Source organism: Panthera uncia, chromosome F1, assembly GCF_023721935.1.
Source record: "Panthera uncia isolate 11264 chromosome F1, Puncia_PCG_1.0, whole genome shotgun sequence".
Lineage (NCBI taxonomy): Eukaryota > Metazoa > Chordata > Mammalia > Carnivora > Felidae > Panthera > Panthera uncia.
The window spans coordinates 28,750,084-28,755,258 of record NC_064813.1 but is presented as its reverse complement, the minus strand read 5'-3'; the positions used below and the strand labels follow the sequence as shown (position 1 = coordinate 28,755,258).

Here is a 5,175-nt window from a genome sequence, read left to right as displayed (position 1 = left end):
GCCGCCGCCGCCGCCGCCGCCGCCGCCGCCGCCGCCGCCGCACCTCGCGCTCCGGGTCTCTGGGCCGAGAGGCCGCGACACCTAGCGCGGGGCCGCGGCGAAAAAGGAAGGGCCGGGAGGGAGGAGGGGACCGGGAGGTAGCCGCCGGCCAGGCAGCCCCGCTCGCGCCGGGTGCCAGGAGAGGCGACTCCCACCCTTCCCTCCCAACCCGAAACTTTTCCAGCCCACTGAGGCGTGTTCCTCACGGGTTTCGGCGGCCGGAGTCGCCGTCAGGGAGAGGCTCGGCAAACAAACGCGCCCCCCGACCCACGGGCGGAGGTATACAGGCACACGGGGAGGGACCGGGCCTCGGGGGAGGTGGCTGGGACCGTGAAGGCAGCAGGCGGCCACACAGCCGAAAGGGACTCCCCGCGTGCGAGAAGCAGTGCTTGAAAACCTGCAGAAGCTCGGGAGCCTAGCGGTGCCCGGAGGCTTTGCGTAACTTTGCCCACTGCGCCCCCGCGTGCAGAGGCGTCCCCTCGCACTCACACCCTCACCCCACCCCGCTCCCCCTCAGCCGCGGCCCGAGCCTGCCTTTGTATTTCAGTGACTGGGAAAGATCTGCTAATACTGAGCCAAAGAAGGAGGGATGTAAATTGCGAACATTCCCTCCCGTGTACCCCCCCCCCACCCATACCGAGGGACGGCGTCCGGTTCTCCCCGAAAGCGTTCCCTCCGCTTCCCTCTGCCCTTGGGTCTCCAGCTTCTTTACTGTGGACTGAAGAAGGTAAAGCACACCCCGATCGATGCGAATGTTTTTCTGAAAGCACGACCTCTCCAAACCCTGGTCCCCAAAGAACCGGGTGGGGGTTGGAGGGGAAAGCACGTTATTTCGGGGGACAGCAGCACCCCTCGCAAGGCGCGCGCGCGGCCTGGCGGGCGCCTCGCCGGCTTCAGCGCGGCTGGGCGGAGTGGCTGGATTATGTAAGTAACAGCCCTCCATGTGCTCACCACCATCTGTTAATATCTTGATATTGGAAAGTTCGGTGCCTGAGGCAAAGCCAGGGCTGGCGCAGAGCGCCCTGCCTACTCCTTTCTACTGCAGGGCTGGGAAAGCACCTCCCTTCGATTGTTTTCGCCCACTTCCCTAAAATGGAGTAGTAGTGTGCCCCTTCAAGTCACTGACAACCAACCCCTCTCCCCGCAGGTGTGTGTTTGTGGACGAAGGATGATTTTGAGGTCACTTTACTGCAATGAATCCTTTCGATAAATTTATGTTTTTGTGACCCTTCTAGTTTCCTTTAGGCACTGTGGTGGGCTCTTATTTGGGATGGAAGCTTTATTATTTAAAAAAAAAAAAAATTTTTTTTTTTTTTACTTTTTCCGCCAGCACTCCGGCCCCAAATTCTTGTAAGGGTTATATTTCAACTTCTTTGGAGCGCTTCGCCTCTGTTTACTTTGAAAGCCGTTGGTTAAACAAACATCACTCGGGAGGCTTCTAAGCAGTGGGGTTCCCAGGAGAGAAACGCTGCAGCTGCTACTTGCTACTGATCTTGTGGCATTTCACTTTCCCCCCCATTCAGAACAAATCCAGGTTGAGCTTGGCGTCGCACTGGGCACCGGGGCTAGGGGGGTGGGGAAGGAGAGAATGGCGGTCAGTCTGCTTTTAGACTGCCGGAAGCAGGCCGGCCTGCACCCTGGAGTTGGTTTTTCTTTCTTTCTCTTCCCTTCTTCAGGGTGGTGCTGGTGGTGCTGGATAGTGGATGGTTTTGTGTGCGTGTCCGTCCAGGCAGGGATCTTCAGCATCTTTCTTCCGAAATCCACGCCCACGTTTGCCTCTCTACAGGATCTGGCTGAAGTTCCCAGAATTGGTTTGCTTAGGATCTGACGATGGTTCATCGTAAGGTTTTAAATTACTTATATGCAATCTTCCCTCCTAGCTTCATCTGAGGGCTTTAAGAAAGGGGAAGGGGGGCGGAAACACACCGAGGAAAGGTCAAGGCAAAGTGGGTTTAACCCAGGACCAGATGCACAAGTGAGGACTGCAGGAGTTTGACTAAGAACTCGCAGCAGATCCCCCTTCCCATAAATAAGTAAAGGCAGTCTGCATGGATGAGGTTTGTTGGAAAAGCGGTCAGAACTTGTGTTAACTTTTAAGTTACTGGGGAAGGAGTTGACCCTAGGCTTGGCCGCTGGTTTCAGAGATGGAGCCAGTATCTAGGCGACTTCTCGTCTCCGACCTGACTGATCATTTCTCCCCTATCAGAAAACAAACCGGGAGTCGCCCGAGATAGGGGGCTCGGGCCTCACGCCTTGCTCTAGAGCGTCCCAAGACCTGGGAGAGCGCCGCAGCTTGGGCAAGAGAGGTTACCAGGAGCCCGGCCTGTAGGGCGCCCCGACAGCAGGGGACAGGACAGGGCTCCGCGTACGTAGCTCACGGAGCTGGGCTTCGGACCGAGCTCGCTTGCCCAGCGTCGCGCGCGCTCCTATTTCAACCAGCAGTTCTTGCGCCCTAATGCGGGCTGCGAACTGCCGCGGCGGAGCGTGGCGAGCTGCGAGCCTCCGCGGCGTTGGCTGGGAGTGGGGAAGCTTCCTTGTCTGCCAGACGGCTTTACCCCGACTTGCACTCAGGCCTGCCTTCCCCCCGAGAGTGACAGAAGGCTTACTGGGGTTCGCGAGGAACTTTTCCTGCCGCCAGTTCCCGGGCGTAGAGTGTGCAAAATGTGCAAACCGAGCGCTAGGTGTAACTAACATAACTTGTGGGCTGAAGTTCAAGCCATTTCCTTGCAGATTCTGAATCTTTTCTCTCCCTCTCGGCTTCCTTTCTTCCCCCTTCTCCCCCTCCTCCTTCCCTGCTCTCTCCTTCCTTTTTTGTAAATGTCAAACTGAGCAGATGGTTTTAAGGTGTGGAGGGCATATATCCTCTACTCCTGCCAGTTTATTTGTGGGCTGGCGCTAACATATGTACAAACTGGGATACTTAAAGAAAATAATAGGACGGAAAGGCAGAAAGGAAGTAGCCTCGATCCATTCACAGAACCCAAATTTCCCGGCTCAATACACCCGCTTACCTCGAAAGGACCCAACCAATAGAAGCATTATTCCACCCTGCATCTAATGGGCATGTTGATAGATTATTTCTGTCCCCAGCCTAAATTGTCACATCTCGATTAAAACACTTGATACAATAGCTGATCACTGGGAGTGCGGGTGATGTGTTTGCCCGCATCTGTGTCGTTTCAGAAATGGTGTGGAGGGAGGGTCTGGGGGCGGCAGAAAGAGAGAAGTGAAGGCTGGGGGATGCTCAAGCAAGCCTCTTTTCTTACCCTCGACACCTACCCTGGCGGGCTTGATTTCTTCTTCTTCTTCTTCTTCTTCTTCTTCTTCTTCTTCTTCTCAATGTTTGAATCCTGTGCCAAAAGTTTCCTACAGAGTATAGTCTCAGGCTTGTTACCATCTCTATTCTTATTCAAAGAGAAGACTTCTTCACAGTGATGAATTTGAGACTGAAATTGTAAACGTCCTAGGAAAGGGGTATATGTGCGTGGCAGAAGATGGTGGTGGTTGTCTGTCTGTGTACTGGTAACACGCCCCGTCCCAACCAACGTCTGCTTGACAGTTGTCCCAAACCTTTGATCTGCTTGAACTCGAGGAACATACAAAAAATACTTGTTCCCATCCTACCTAAAAACTGAGTGTCTAATCGACTAGGTACGAGTATTTCTGCTTCTCAGCCCTTGTAAGTCCTGGCTTTTATAGGATCTTTAGGTCATAAACGCGGTTGCTTTATTAAAAGCCGTTTACTGTGCCCGGTGAAAGACACGTTCTGGCTGCGGCTGGAAATGCCCTTTCGCATTTGTAACTTGCAAACCTCCAAGGAGCTCTTTAAGAGCCACGTTATCTAAAGAAATCTCCCTGGTTATTTTTCCTCCAAGAGATGTCTAACCAAAGTGCATTTTCTATAGCTTTACGTTGAAGCCCGAAATTTAAGCGTTTGAAATTTCTTACTTAATAAACTTTAAAGTTGGCTACCCAGGAGCCAAAATTGTGTACTCCAGTATGAAACCTCTCTCTTTGGTCATCGTGGGGTGAGTGAGTTAGGGATAATTGCGAGGTAATGTTTGCAACATTTCCCCCCCCCCCAAAAAAAAAGGCTGCTGTACCTACAATCAGAAGAACCAAGGGCAGATACTCTTCTTCCTAGTAATTTTGACGGGAGATTAACTGGAACTCAGCCAATACTGGTCTGCTACCAGATGCAGCGGAGCCCAAGTGAAGCCTCTGGCACGTATTATTTAAATCCCAAACCTACCTGTATTTTATTGTCCACTTTGCCTCTAAAAGCAAGCAAGGGTGACATGTATTCTTGATACTGTCTGTGATCATTTAAAATGTGGAACGACCTGCGAGCTTCCCCACTCCCTCCTCCTATACCACTCCACCCCTAAAACCCCACTTTTTCTCCAGTATACTTTTCCGTGCCTTTCTCCACCCAAGTCTGCTCCAAGCTCGGCCACTCGGTGAACTCGATCAGCTGTATCTGGGAAAGGAAGAGAGGGGGTGGGGGGGGGGGGGGGGGGAAAGGACCTGCGTCCAGGACGAGCGAGTGTGAGCCGAGCGCCGCTCGCACCGTCGCCCGCTTTGCACAGTGCCCGCAGATGGCTCGCTCCGGCCCCGGCGCGGCGATCCAGTCGCCCCGAAGCGGTGGGCAGGGCGGGGGCGGGGGTGGGGGCCGGGGATGGAGGCGGGGGAGGGGGAGCGCGGGGCCCCTCTCCCCTCCTCTCCTCCCAGCCCCTCACCCCCCACCCCTTTTATATTTTTTTTTTCCTCCCAAGTTCTCTTGCCTCGCTATCCCCCCTTGAATCCGAAGGCGCCTCGCGATTGGGTGCTGGGGCCGGGTACGTCAGTCAGACTGTGACGTGCAGTCTTCCTGTTTCCTTCAGCTGTGTCTTAAAGTAAATCTTGTTGTGGAGCGGAGCCCTCAGCTGAGGGAGCGCTCTGAAATAATACACCATTGCAGCCGGGGAAGCGCAGCGGCGCAAAAGAGCTCTCGCCGGGCCGCCCGCTCCCTCTCCGCTCGGCTCCTCTCCGCGGCTCCTCTCTTCTTCCCTCCTTCCTCTCCTCTCTTCTCTCCGCTCCTCCCTGCCCTCCTCTGCCTCGTCTTCTTCCCTCTCCTCTCCTCTCCTCTCCCCTCCC

General features: G+C 54.7%; 1 long non-coding RNA gene across 1 annotated transcript in view; it reads right to left on the bottom strand.

Annotated features, from left to right (window-relative positions):
- The window catches only part of LOC125925913 (uncharacterized), a 23,067-nt gene extending 17,892 nt beyond the window's left edge, over positions 1–5,175 (bottom strand). The window contains exon 1 of the long non-coding RNA XR_007458929.1: positions 4,567–5,175. This is a non-coding gene — a long non-coding RNA (uncharacterized LOC125925913). The remainder of the gene's footprint in view (positions 1–4,566) is intronic.